Source organism: Ictidomys tridecemlineatus, chromosome 3, assembly GCF_052094955.1.
Source record: "Ictidomys tridecemlineatus isolate mIctTri1 chromosome 3, mIctTri1.hap1, whole genome shotgun sequence".
NCBI lineage: Eukaryota > Metazoa > Chordata > Mammalia > Rodentia > Sciuridae > Ictidomys > Ictidomys tridecemlineatus.
In genome coordinates, this window is record NC_135479.1 from 201,184,576 (window position 1) to 201,200,727 (window position 16,152).

Consider the following 16,152-nt stretch of genomic DNA (forward strand, 5'->3'; position numbering starts at 1 on the left):
AAAACTCATGTGTTTGGCAGCAATATTCAGAGAGGTGGACAAATTGACTTATGAGGGCTTTGACCTCACCATTTGATGGGTTAATAAATTGAATGGATAACTGGAAGGTGATGTAAACAATAGGTAGGAGGGCCATGGCTGGAGGAAGTAGGTTAGTGGGGGCATGCCCTTGGCGACTATATCTGTCCCTGGACACTTTCTATCACTTTCTCTCTGCTTACTTGCTATTGTGAGCTAAACTGCTTTCTTCTGCCATGTCTTCTGCCATGATGTTTCTGCCTTGGAACCAGCCAGCCATAAAATGAATCCTTTGAAACCGTAAGTCAAAAGAAACCTTTCCTCCTCTAAGTTGTCTTTGTCAGGTACATTGGTCATGGTGACAAAAAGATAACTAGCATTTGTATAATTTTCCTTCTGCCTGAAGAATTCCTTTTACTATTTATTGTGTTCTTATCTATTGGTGATGGATTCTGTCACATTTTTTATTCTGATGAAGTCTCTATTTCAAAGAACTTTGAAGGATAATTTTACTGGATATAGAATTCTTAAATACTTTTGTTTGGAGACATCAATTTTCTGATAAAGCCAAGACCCATTGTTAATGCTGAGTGTTTCCTGCTTTTTTTCTTATAAGGATAAGAATAATGGCTTTCAAAACTGTTTATATATCAAAGCTAAAACCTATTCATATTTATTTCATATTTATTGCTAGTTATCTGTAAATATTTTTATTTTCTTGCTGTCATTCTGAAATTTTTATTTAACCCTACTCTCCAGCCACACCTATCTTTAGTCACCATTCATTTAAACCATATTGAGCGATTAATGCACTGATGAGGTTAAAAATCTGACAACCCAATTATTCCACCTCCGCTTTCTTGCATTTGTCTCACACAAGCTTTTTGGGGAACACCTCATATCTAAATCATAAAGCATGTATAGATTGAGATATTGACTTCATTTATGAATGCAATCACAAAATTATTTTTTTAATTTTTTAATTGTAATTTGTTATATATGACAGCAGAATGCATTATAATTCATGTTACACATGTAGAGCACAATTTTTCATATCTCTGGTTGTATACAAAGTATATTCACACCATTTGTATTTTCACACATGTACTTAGGGTAATGATGTCCATCTCATTCCACCATCTTTTTACCCTTTTTCCCCCTCCCTAGCACTTCCTCTCTTTGCCTTATATAGAGTTCATCAAAAATATTTTTCAGTGATGAGAATATCAAAGAAACAAAATATGCTCTTCATTCCTAGCATCTCATGTCACATTCACAGAAAGGAAGTACTGATTCATGACACTACCTACATAACATAGGATGGAAAATAAGTGCCCCCATGACCCACTCAAGGTTTCTGATATGCCACCAGTCGTTACAGTTTTATTGTCCCCAATATCTGTGATTGCTCCACAGAGGATTGGTAGCTGCTTTATTTCCTCTCAGATACTACATACTTTGCTAAGGACCACCACGTGCTGAATATGACCATGAATGTGACCAGGCTAGACAATGCTGGAATAACAAGCATTCTCAAAATTCCAGTAGCTTAATGAAATGAGATTCTATTCACACACCTATCACATCCCAATATGTTCCTTGGGGTTCCAGTTCCTTTCTTCTTGTGATTCTACGTGTTTTCCAATGTGTCCTCAATAGTACACCATGAAAGGGGAAGAGAGAAGGATTGGTCATGTGTGGGACTTAATGACTAATTCTGAAGTCATATAAATACAGTGTGATGTAACCAGTTCAAACTGGTTTTCATGAGCTTTGTGCATCTTTTTCCAATTCCAAATTCACTGACGCCACCTTGATAGCTTGCCATGTGGATTTACACTCAGAACTTTAGTGAACACTATGAACAGGTACTTTTCCTTTTTTTTTTTTCTATGAAGGTAGATTAGCAACATGCCAATTCACACATCACTTTCATCTTCCCAAAGGCCCCAACACAATCACACAGCTTCACTTTTACTACCAAGAAAGGTGGGAAATGCAGTGTCCCTCTATGCCCAAGAGGAAGGAATGGAATTAATGAACATTTGGCTACTCTAAACTGTCAGACCTCTTGTGTTAGAATGAGTTAGGAATGTACTACTGTTGGTATGCTTCACTTTGCTACACAAGTCAGAGGCTCCGAAAGCCCGACTTCTTCCAGGAAACACAACTCTTCCTGATACAGGTGACAAAAGCCCTTTCAGCACTTTCCATACAAGGACATTAATTAACATTAATACAGAAACTACTACTAATAAAAATACCTAATTTTCCAAATGAGTTAAAATGTGTTAGACACAGAGTTGTCCTAAAGGGCATCAATAAAGCAGAAATCTGAGATATTAGCTTGGAAATAAAATGATATGGTGCATCCAACCCTCCAATTCTCTAGATTTAATAATAGGCTTCCAAAGCTCATCAGTGGGAATGGAAACACTGCCTTGACCTCAGATATACTCCCCTGGATATAATCCCCAAGAGTCAGGAACTATATAGCCCAAAGGCCAAATTTGGGTTCACTGCCTGATTTTGAATGGCCCACAGAGCAAGAATAGATTTTATATTTTTAAGTTATCACATTTTATGTTGTATTATAAACCCTTGTATGGTATTGTCAGTTTGGCCTCTGGGCCCACAAGGCCTAAAATATTTGCTACCTAGCCCTTTATGAAAAATTTTGCTAATCCAATGATTTTTAGGTATGCTTTCACTCTAGCTTCATCTTACCATTTCACACTTGTGGATTTTATGATAATAAACATTTATACTTTCCACAAGTTGGATCCACTCAAAAACGTTGATGATGATTATGATTGTCATTGCTTAGTACTATATAATATGTCACGTTTCTATATAATTTTCTTATTAGACTTCAACTCTTAAAGCATAAGGATATGTATTAAGTATCTTAAACCTATGATAAAGATTAAATGTCCCAGCTCTATTTTTCTAGTACCTAATACTGTATTTGCAAAGCCCTGGAAACTAAATAAAGAAATATTGATTCATACAGTGACTCCAAACTTAACAGGTTATGTCTTTAGTTAAATAATTTCAGAACGCTTCATTTTCCATTTTCTTACTTGTAATAGGAATTATAATAAAATTGAAAGAAATACCTAAGTTTTAAATTATGTTTTGTATATTTTACTGGCTATTTTATCTCTGAAAAATGATGTACTTTGGTGTGAATTAACATAAGAGTAACATTCTCTCAAGATTAGTAAAGCAAATCTTTTGCAATAAGATATTCTATTATAGATTAAAACCAATAATAGATGGTAAAATACCATTTAATTAAAAGTAGGAAACATATGTATATATAATATTAAATAATACCTTAAATACATATATTCAATGATCAGGTTTATGGTAGATGATTAGATGAACTTTCTCAATAGTGGGAGAGTCTTAAATTTATTGTCTATTTATAAAAGCTATGGAGCCACTACATTTTAATGCTTTTGCTAAGAATTAATGTGTTAAGTTTCTTCTTCCTCTTCCTCCTCCTCTTCTTCTTCTCCTTCTCCTTCTCCTTCTCCTCCTCCTCCTCCTCCTCCTCCTCCCCCTCCTCCTTCTCCTCCTTCTTCCTATAAACACTTCATTGTATAAATCTTACACAACTGAAAAGAATACATGAATAAGATGTGAAGTGTGTTGAAGACTTTGTAATTTTATACCACAAACTCATCTAAACTCTTTCAGAATGATAAATTGAAATGATAAAAGTGCAAGCTCCCTGAATCATATGCTGGCTGATTAAAGTTCAGCTTGAATTAAGGAAACTACTTGTAGTTTTAGAAGGAAGATGGGAATTTTTCTTCACTCACTATTTCCATTTTTGCGTGTTAGGGCAACTTTTTCTCATGGGCACACATTCTTGGAATGATAAACAGAATAAAATTGAGAAAATAAAAGCTACTTTGATTTTCTACATTTTCTCCCTTGAAGTGAATTGATTCAATTCACTTTGAGTAAAGTGATTCAATGGAAATATAATTTACAAAATATTTATACATCTAAATTCTGTACATTAGTAAAAAAAATTACTTAGATCCTTTAAAGTCATTAATAATTGCCTTTATTTTAATTTGTTAAATAAATTTTACTTTTCAAGAGATAATAATTATAGAAACTAAAAACATAATTAAGGAAAACATGTTTATAAAAACATATTTATTCACAAATTGATGTTTTTGCAACTAATCCTAGAATTTTACATGACAATATTATTGCATGCCTTGCAGTATGGAAAGTAATGTGTTTACTCTATAATATACAGGACAAACATGGTGAAATGAAAGCCCTAGTGGAGTCTGTGTTCTATGAGAAATACTGCATAAAAATGACAAACCCTTATATCAATTTATAGAGCGCTGATATTTTACCAATGTGCACAAGATGAAATGACTGAATCAAGATAATTAACAAATGTATTATTTCATATACTTATCATTGTTTCTTATAAAAATTAAAAATATAATTTAGAAATTTTTAAGAATGAAAATTTTAAAAAATCCAGGTAGATGGTCAAGTTTAATACATTCATTTTAAAATTGAAAATCCCAAGATTCAAAAACAATTTATAAGCCCAGTGAGGAAGAAAGTAAGTCATCTTGATTTTCATAGGTGCTCATCTAGTCAGACCAAGTACATACAGACTTGCCACCCTATTTGGTTTATTTATGATTTTGTGTGTTTGTGAGACCTTTTTTTTTTTTTTCAAATTTAGCAACTGCTTTGAATTTGACACTTTTTTCTAAAATGGGTTTGATCATGCCACTATTGAAAACCCTGCAGTGAATTGTTTCTCTAAGGACAAAAATCTAAAGTCCTTGAATTGCATGGGGGGGTCCCATATAATCCACCTTCTTCCCTCCCTTGCATTTGTCTAACTGAATCTCACACTATGCTGCCCTCTCTGATTCTTACCTGACCTTCCTGCGCTCACTTTCTCCAAACATGGTGCTCTCATTTTGTCTAAGCACACCTGCACTGCTCTATCCACCTAAGCTATTGCAGAAGTCCCTTACTGATTAGCCTATGATTTCTAGTTTCCAGTGTCTCTCTTACCCAGCTGGATAATAAGCTCCCAAGTTAAATAAAATAAATTCTATTCTTCTCAGTATTGTCTCCCAAGCATCTAGAAATAATAAAAAGTGCCTGGTTTGTAGTAGACACTCAATATCTAATGAATAAATGAATGCAAGTTTATGTTACACTTACTAAATAAGAGAAACTTTTGTGTTAGTATAAAAGAGAGCTAAGATAATTGAATTCTGCTCTATTCTATTCCAGCTCTCACTTAGAACAATATCCTAAACCTGCAACAAAGCACATACATATTAATACCTAATACCTAGTACCTTCAATACTCTGAAGGTATTAGGTATTAATAGATTAATAATTTTTAAAGTTTGATTTTACTCTAAGATGTACCATGTTGCCAGTGTTTTTGAGATAGGTATTCAATACATTTCATGAAATACTCAAAACCTTTATTATAAAATTGACCTTGTGCAAGATTGTTTTTCTCAATTGTAGACTAATGTTAAGTCTTCTGAGCATGTTCAAAACAAGAATCTGAATTATGTGTATGTTTGGACTATTGAATGCATTTTAAATTTTTGATATTTTCAACTTGCAATGGATTTATTAGGATACTACAAACACATTGCAAATAGGTGCAGCTGTACAGGAACCTTATCAATATTTTTATCCTTCTACCAAAAGACAAGAGAGTTAAACTATTGCAATGCAATGCAATAAAAGCAAGTCAAAAGGAATCTAACAGAATGCTAGAAGTGGATCATATCCAGTGCCCTAAGAAATAAAGTAATAAATGGAGATTTAAACCCAAAACAAAATAAGTGAAAGAGACCAAGAAGTAAAAATCCAGAGAGATTCAGAGGAAATGAATCAGAAATAAAAGTTATAGAGATGGCCACATCCAGCAGGGAGGAATTAGTTACGTGTAGAAATAAGTATTCATTAAGCAGTACTCTATAAAGTTGAAGTCAAAGAGACAAATTTAAATGTCTGTCCACCTGTTACGAAAGAAAATCCCTAACTATGACATTTTTATCCAAACAATGTTTGGTTGTCACTTCTGGCAGACATTCAAAACTGCACACACTTTCTATTCTGTTCTCTCAGGATGAGTTCAGGTGTGGGAGTCATCAGAAGGGTACCTCATGACCACAAATAATCTTGCTGATCTCCTGCATTCCCAGGGACTTGACTGCAGACCACATGGAGCATAGAGAACAACTCAGATTTTTTTTTTTGGAAGATTTATCTTTCAAGAAGGAGGCTATCTCTCATCTTCAATATTCAGTGCATCAAAATTGCACATTCAGGCCAGGTAAGGTGGCGCATGCCTGTAATACCAGGGGCTCACGAAGCTGAGGCAGGAGGTTCGTGAGTTCAAAACCAGCCCCAACAACTTTCAAGGCCCTAAGCAACTCAGTGAGACCCTGTCTCTAAGTAAAATCCAAAAAGGGCTAGGTAAGTGACTCAGTGGTTGAATGCCCCTTATTTCAATTTCTGGAACAACAACAAAAAAAGTTGTACATTCATATTTGACCATTGAAAGAATTTTTTATTTGTATATAGATGTATACTAAACATTTATATGTCTGTGTGTGTGTGTGTGTGTGTGTGTGTGTATGTATTCTGCACCAGTTAATAGCAAGTTTATAACATAGACTTATCTATGTACAAAAAGCAGGTTCCTGTATTATGCTGTGGGGCAGGTCTCTCAGAAAATACACCAATTTTGTCTAAATTGAAGAATCTTTATTTAGCAGGTCTGCTGGTGACTGCACACTGCACACCCATAACTCTCTACAAGGAACAGCTCTGAGTCTGAGCATTTTAGGATATTTAAGGGCAAAAACCGCAAAAACCACATCTGCATTGACATAGCTGCAAGCAAGCAGGTACAGAAGCTGAATTGGGCAGTTAGTTAGACAATGTGATTGGTACATTAGTATTTCCCATGGGACTTTCCAGGTCAGCATAGCAGCAAGCAAGCAGAAGAGAGGTGAGACAAAATGACCCTAGTTGAGTACAAGTTAGAGAAGGGTTACTAACATCTAGACAATCAATCTTGACAAGGTACATTGCCCAAGAAAAATGAAAACCAAAGAGAACAATTTTACATTGTATAAGAATTGCTATTTTGTGTTGCCAAATATGTTATGCTAGGTAACTATTAACGGGTACAGAGGCAGAGCTTTCCCGTGGGAGAAGCATCTCTTACATGATATGGAGTCTCAGGGTAAAATGGAGTCTGTTTGGTCATTGCCCATATAACCTGGCTCCATAACATATTACTTAAAGAAATGGAATTAAAACTGTGGATGAAAAAGAAGAAACAATATGAGAATCTTTCCATGCTGTTACTCCAATTTCATCTTATACTTTTGTGTTATACATGAGATTCAGAATGAAAATTTATTGAAATATAAAAAATGTTTTAATCATTTCAAAAAAACTATCTTACCATCTCTAAAGAAATATTTAAAATGATACAGGAAGTAGATGAATATTTGCAATAAATTTCTAGCATTATTTCCTTGTTTTACATCAGTATAAATGCATTCTCTGGTTTCTTTAAGAATCACTCTTGGGCTATATGTGACTCCTTTTTTTTTCTTTATTCTTTTTCTAATTTCTTATGTCATTAAAAGTTTGTAAATAACATAAATCTTTACAAATTACTTGCTTGTATTAAGAAATGTTGCTGGGTACAGTGGCTTACGCCTATAATCCAAGTGGCTCGGAGGCTGAGGCAGGACAATTGAGAGTTCAAAGCCAGGCTCATCAATTTAGTGAGGCCCTAAGCAACTCAGAAAGACCCTGTTCCTAAATAAAATATAAAAATGGACTGGGGTTATTACTCAGTGGTTTAGAACTCCTGGGTTAAATCCCCAGTGCAGAAAGAAAGAAAGAAGAAAGAGAGAGAGAGAGAGAGAGAGAGAGAGAGAGAGAGAGAGAGAGAGAGAGAAAGAAAGAAAGAAAGAAAGAAAGAAAGAAAGAAAGAAAGAAAGAAAGAAAGAAAGAAAGAAAGAAAGGAGGGAGGGAAAAAAGAAAGAAAGAAAGGAGGGAGGGAAGGAAAGAAGGAAGGAAGGAAGGAAGGAAGGAAGGAGGGAGGGAGGGAGGGAGGGAAAGAAGGAAGGAAGGAAGGAAGGAAGGAAGGAGGGAGGGAGGGAGGGAGGGAAAGAAGGAAGGAAGGAAGGAAGGAAGGAAGGAAGGAAGGAAGGAAGAAATGTTAAGTCACTGGGTACAGTGGTACATACCTGCAATCTTTACAACTCCAGGAGGCTGAGACAGAAGAATCAAAAGTTTGAGGCCAGCCTAAGCAACTTAGTGAGACCCTGTCTCAAAATTAAAAAAAAAAAAAAACAGAGCTGGGGATGTAGCTCAGTGGTAAAGTTTCCCTGGTTTTCAATCCCCAAGATAAAAACAGGAAAAAAGCTTCTTTGGAGCTTATATTTGATTAGAGATAATAGCTCTTTTTTTTTTTAGTAGTTGATTTTTTTTTATTGTTGGTTGTTCAATACATTACATAGTTCTTGATATATCATATTTCACACTTTGATTCAAGTGGGTTATGAACTCCCATTTTTACCCCGTATACAGATTGCAGAATCACATCAGTTACACTTCCATTATGCAACAGGTAATTCTTTTCCTGCAGAAATGGTCAGTTGCATGTTCGTTTTTGAGATAAGGAATACTTAATTGTATGAAATAATGTGTAATTTTAAACCCAAAAGTCTTTAGAAGAAAGGAAAATGTCCCAACTAAACAACTCCCTGAGAGGTGTTGTTCTCAGGAAATTTCAAGAAATTGATAATTGGGCTGGCAGCATAGCTGAGTGGTACAGCACTTGCTTAGCATGTGTGGACTGGAGAGGATGAAAGGCTCTTGGTTTGATCCCCAGCACTGAAAAAGGAAATAAGTAAACAAAGTGAAAGAGAAAAAGAAATATATGTTTGATAGAAATTCTATGGGATGCTTGGAAATTATTAAGGCAAAAATCTTGGAGCTTCCAAAGGAATAAAAAATATGAAGTGATGTTGCTAGGGTCAAATATTTCTGACAATCATGTTGATAGTGTAATATTATTGTGCTCTCTCTACCTGTGTACCACCAACTGCACCAAAATATTCAAAGATTTGTCCAATTGTTTTGAAACTGCCCAAATTTCTGCCCAGGAATACAAGAATCCTTCTTGCCTCTTTACCAAACTCTGCATGACAAATTTAAAAATCTAGGAATTCTCGAGTAGAAAAAGTGAGTACAGGCCTTGTTGGTATGGGACTGGAGAGGATGGAAGACCAGACCATGTAGGACCTTGCTTACCATATTAAGAACTTTGATTTTTATTCTGAGAACATTCAACCATTCATGCAATGAGTATTTATTGCCTGCTTACTTATATGCATTGTAAAACCCAAGTAAGAATTTCAGAGGAAAAGGACAATAAGAAAAGATAATAATGAAATTTTGCTATATGTAAGAAATGGAAAACACTATGCAAATATAAATGAGGATAAAGAGTATCAGGAGTACATGAAGTAGGGGACAGCAGAAAGAATGGCAGAGCCTGCTTTGCCTTATGAGAATGTATTTCTCTTTGCAGGATGAGAAGAAGCTGCATAGGGCCTTTGAAATACTTCAGAGAAGAGATAATGGGATGCCCTGAGTTTGTGGTGGAGATAATTACTGTTTGTAGCCTCTAAGTGTTGTTTCCTTTTATTTTTTCAGATTTATTCTGATGGCTTTATTTTTTTTTTCTGCCACTTTCAATGCTTTATTCATTCAATTACTCAACATAATTTCACTCTATAGGTATTTAATCAAGAAAACAACAATTCTTAATGCTAGGTACTGCAATAGACATAATCCATTCATAGCTAACAATTATAAATTAATTAGGCAGACAAAACATCTTTGTTTGTATGTGGTGCTGAGGATCGAACCTGGGCGGCACGCATGCCAGGCGAGCGCACTACCGCTTGAGCCGCATCCCCAGCCCAAGAAAACAACAATTCTTAATGCTAGGTACTGCAATAGACATTATCCATTCAGAGCTAACAATTATAAATTAATTCTAAGCACTTCAAAGCACACATAATAATGACAGGCTAATTACAGACATTCCCTCTGCATGCTAAGTTCAAAAGTCTCAAGCCTTAGGCTTTATGTCCACCATATGCACACTCACTCAGACTGTAAGGGGAGTCCGGTGGATCATCGGAGGGAGAGACCACACAAGAGACTTACTCCATGCTCTGATGGCTTTATTTTCAGACTTCTTCCTCAAAACTTTCTTAGTGTACCTATTATTCTTTTCCCTCTGTATTCTATTTTCTAATAGACCTCTTTCCTTATTTATCTTAGATCAATGGAGGTCAGAAGGAGCCTCAATTTTGCATGAGCTTTTCATATTTCCTGGGTCATCACCCCATATCATGTGCAACACAAGAATGGGATTCTAATTAGCAAAAGTTATACTTCATGAATGTATGCTCTGTCCAAATACACTCTACTCTCATGTATATCTAAAGAGAACGAATTTTTAAAAAACTTTCTGATTGAAAAAAAATTGATGGAGCAATCTATTAATATTGTGAATGTTAACATGTGATCATACTCTTCGTAGTCTAGTTCATCTCTACTTCAAGTGTACTTAAATAAAATCTTCACCAGTATTTAGTTCTGTCCTTGTAATTAATATCCACATTCTAGTCGTAAAAAAAAAAAACAGACATTTTTAAAAATTATGATGATTTTTGTCAGTGAATTTTCAGGCATTTTTATTGGAACTTGTAGCTAGTTTAAAAGCTATGAAATATTCTAAATTTACAGATAGAAGTGACACTGGGATCCACTGCCCAAAGAGCTTATGTGAAACCCCTGCTGTCTCTCAGGTTTCTGTGCTGAACCCCCCCTTACAGGAAATGGGGGCTCTAGGTTAACTGTTTTGTTTTAGCAGTTGATACACGATGCCAGGAAAAAGACCAATAAAAATTTGTATGTTTATACATTTGAATCTTGACACTAGTTCTAATTTAAGTGAACTTGTTCCAACAGTTAATATTTTACATTCCTTATTTTGGACTTTTTATTAGTAATATAAATGCTAACTGAGGGTAACTAGGTCCCATATTCTCTAATAAGAAACAGACTCTCTTATTGAATAATTAAACTAAGCTTAGAGTGTGCATAAACCAACTTTAGGTACTGTGGTATGTTTCTGGTATTAAATTTCAAACCTTTTCCAAATATGAAATGGTACTTAACTATAGGCTAGTGCTGAAAAAGGAAGTCTTGTCCAAGTAAAAAGTTACTGCATGAAAGCTTTAGTATACAACATTAAAAAGAGTAAACTGCTGAGTTTAGCTTTATTATCCTTTGACACACATGTGCATTTGATGTTTTTTAGTGTGCCCCTACAATAAAGTCTTTAAATGATGTCATTTGCTTATGAATCCAACATGAGAAACCTGAAAGTTGACTCTCAGCATTTTCTTTGCTTTCTTCAATTTGTGGTTGATTGAGACCTACATAATTTCCCTGAAGTGAGTCAGGTTCCTTCCAAATAGTTTGGCATTCCAAGCACTCCATATAGGTTACTGCAGAATACTTGTTCTTTACTGGTTTCTACTGCCAATGTACTTTGTTATAAAAATGAACCACATTTTTTTTTTGCCAGTAATAATATACTTGCTATAAAGGTTATATTGCAAATTTCACCAGGTTCCATAAAGAACCTTATCGTCACTGCTGCTGTTCCTCTAAAGAAATATATGAAAGAAAATTGTAGGGGGAGAGTGGTTTTAAATACTAATTACATATGCAGATAGTTATAGGTCAAATTCAGTAAAGCCTTAGAACAATTTTTTGGTTTCATTCACCTACTTAGTGTGTAAATCAGGGTCAATCATAATAAAAACAAAACAAAACAAAACAACAAAAAAAGACTCCTCAAAACGCCACCACATTTTCATTTTTCCTGTCCTGTGAAATGAAGGCTGCAAGTTGACACAGATGGTAATAATAAGGAGGCAGGTTCTGAAAGCTGCCAACTGCGTCATCCTGACCTCTTTCAACACACCTCATCTGAAACGATAACTATAATTCCTGTCCTACATTCTACTCTACTGCAGTACCACACATCTTTTAAACGTATTAAGGAAACCATTCAGAGAGCATTATTGGAAAATAAGAGAGGGCAACTATTCTGGTCAACCAAATAATGAGTTTTAATACTTCCCAGCAGTTACCTAAAATCCCAGCTGAATTGAAAGACTTTAAGAGGTAACAAAGAAAATGACTTGATGGCAGCAGTGGACAGGCTGGGGGAGGGTTCCTAGGTGAATATGTAGCATTCAGTGTTATCTTCTGCTGTTTTTATTGGCAATATTGCAACAGATATAAATTATTTAGAACATTGATGAAAGGTCCCAATATCAATTTTTTTTTCTTTTGGGAGAAGCAATCCATGTAAAGCTTTGAAATTCATGGCCTAGATATCAGATTTTGTACATCAGAGAATGTCTAATAGGTCAAGCAAAAAAAAAAATTATTTTATGTCACCTATGATAAATAATAAAACATGGTTAGCAGAAACAGCACTTTAAAATGAATCAAACAATAGATATTCCCTCTCTGTAGAACAGGATAATTAAATAAAACATTTTGGAAAATGAAAAAAATAATAATATTTAGGATAAAAATGCTCATTGTTATGTCCTAGGACTGAGCCATGTTGATACAACACCAATGTTAAGGTAAAAAATTATAGAGTGACCCAATGAAATTAAGCAAATAATTTTGATTTTTTTTTTCAAATTAACAAAAAAATGTTATAGATTGTTTATCCTGTCCATCCTGCAGTGAACAGAATCTAGCTCAGACAGTTCAGGAAACTTTGAGTAACGTTGTGGCCAATGGATATTGAGGCACCCAGAGACCAGCAGAAGTGAGCCACCATTACCACCACTGTGTCTGAAGGATGAAGGAAGGTAATGACCAGTTAGATGTGGGGAGAACTAGAATCTTAAAGCGGGGTTCCCTAGTGGAGCTTCAGTCCTTCTAGTTATCAACCCCTGACACAGTATGCTGTCAAATGTGATAAGGAGTTGGGAACAAGTCTCTAAACTTCCCTCTCACCCTGAAATTCCCCTGCCAGCGTTTCCCATTATCTGAGACCAACATTCTGTGAAGCTAAACAGGAAGGAAGCCCAGGTAGTTCAGTCCCCAGGGTCAGCTTCCCAGAGCAGAAAGATGGGCAAAAAAAGACAGAATAGACTAGATAAAGTAAAAGACCGAATACAACAGCATTCCCACTACAAAGAATTAAATGCAATATCTAGTGATATTTACTTCAACAGCATTCCCACTACAAAGAATTAAATGCAATATCTAGTGATATTTACTTCCAAGTATTCTTAAGTAAATGTTACTCCATTATTTCAGTGCACACTGTCAATGTTGAAAATTCAAAAATGCATAAAAATCATAAGGAAGATGCAACAATCTATCCAAATACAAATCTTTTCATGAAAGAATAAACAAATTAGTAACTATAACAATTAACTATGAATGAACTTCATTTCAGATATTTTTCTAGGCATTTCTACAATACATGGTAAAATAGAAAACCAAAGACTTTATTAATAAAGTGGGACCATACCATAAAAGCTATCATAGAAGATTATTAACTTTAATTTTACTTTAATTTATCAGAACAAACTTATCTAAACTGAAACAAAAATACTGGAGTTCGTTCAAATGTTTCTTTATCACAGTGCTGCCATATATTTAAAAATAACTTGAAATTCAGAAAATGTTTTAATCATAAGATTGTTAAAGAAAAAAGTGGAGATAAATAATTAAGTCAAGTTTATTTGAGCAAGAAAAGCTTTCTAAAGCAGGGCATCGTTTTGAATGTAGTTAATTCAGAATGCTCCTTGTCACCCATGTGCAGGTTATGTCTATAGTTAGAAAAGTGGATGACTTACTTCCAGAAGCAACCCCATTGGCTATAGTTATTACTTGCTTTTGCTTGGCTGAAGCTCACTCATTGTGATTGAGATTGAGATTATTCATAGAAGAATATTGAGAGCGATAGGTTTTAGTTTGTTTACATACCAAGTCAGGTTGTAATTTGCTACATATGAATGCTGCTTTAGGCTGACTTTAATCACACAAGTATGGAAACTATCTTAGGATAAACATCAATTTAACAAGATTAAGAGATAAAAATTAATAGTTTTAACCATATGTTTCCACTTGAAGAAATCTATTAAAATTCCTGCTATAAATAAATGAAGATATTAGCATGTTATACATTTTATGCCTATTTTCATATCCTGTGCCTTTAACCCAATATTTATAAGATTTTATTATATGTTTAGCATTCAGATCTATATTTTATATCATGTGTTCTTCAAGGATATTTAGTCCTGTTTTAAGAGGTTATATATAGGTATTCATCAGTGGTGATTTATAAGACATTCTGCATTTATTTTTTATTTGATCCAAGTTGTATTTCACAAATTCTTTTGTTCTTTTATGTTTTCAAATGACTCCATATTCTATTTATACTTGATAGATATCTAAGCTGGCTAAAAAAAAATTATTGGGTCACTCTCATTTTCCTTTTGAACCTTTAGACATTGTCCTATTTTCTTTAAGTGCAATATGTTACTGCAAATAAATCATAGGACTTATCTAGCTTTTCTTTCATATTTTCTTTCTCTGTTTGATCAATTATATCTTTACCTTAAATTTTAATATTGTAAGTAACAACAATATTAAAAATAAATGCGTTTCTTCTTTATAGTTTCTTTAGGCCAAAAAGTAAAAAAAAAAAAAAAAAAAAGTGGGAGATATCTTCTAATTGCTTTACAATGTCTCACATGGTGAATTTCATGGTGTACAGTTCAGACTAAATTCTGTTAAATTATACTGCAATGAAATGATTAATCTATATTTTCACCTTGATTGGATAAAGGGATGCCCATGATTAAAAGTCTTCTGGGTGTGTAGTGAATATGTTTCCAGAGATGATGGGATATGGGACAGCAAACTGAGAGAGAAGGCAATCCCTAAATGTGGGCAGCATGGTCCAATAGGCTGAGGGGGCCTGAGTGGAGGAACAAAAGAGAAAAAAAAGGAGAAAACTGAGGCATAAGCAAGCTTTCTTCTTCTTAAGGGGGCACATTTATTGCTGCTGCAATCACCCAAGGACCTTGGACTCTTAACTCCTTAACTCTTCCAGTGATTCTCCAGGGAGTTCCTGAGCCTTCATTTTAGAATGGGTCTGTATCATTGGTCCCTCTTTTGAGGCGACATCACCACGGACTGAGCTGCTACTGGTTCTAGCTTCTGATTTTATAAGCCAATCAAAAAACAAATATCCACTTTTATAATCATTCACATAGAAAAGCTGTTGTTTTGTTCATCTATTATATGCAATTAGGTAAATTTGTAGTCAATGTAACAATATTATGCAAATGATATTTATTAATAAATGCATTTGGATCTGGAAAAAAAATTTCTGCAGGATGAAAGCTAATCTCTAAAATTTCTGTTGGAAAAGACCATATGCATACTATTCAGGCATATCCTATGTGACTAGCACTGTGCTAAGCTCAGAATCACCTTATGAAAAGTTTTGTTAATTTGTGATTAAGAACAATTAAAGCATACAGATATCTCAAAGAATTCAGCTTCATACTTCTCAGGATTTTATTTCACTCATTCAGATGAAGACCAAGTGGGTATGTTTATATCAAGTTTATGGAATAGATGACCATTGCCATCATGTCTTGCCAGATTACAGCAGTAAAATGATTCCCACAAGAGGAAATTGCATTGAAACTCAAACATTCATATTCTAAATCAATTTCAAAGGTATGAGAGAAGATTGAAACAAATTAACTGAAGATTAGAAGAAAAAACTCAGAAGTGATAGTTGGCAGCAATTTTAACATAACATTAATAATTTTATCAGACCATAAGGGAAAAAAAAAACAATAAGATTTAATAGAGATTGATGGTCCATCCACTCATCTTTTGACCTATGATGTTAGAAGTATTAGTTCTCATTGT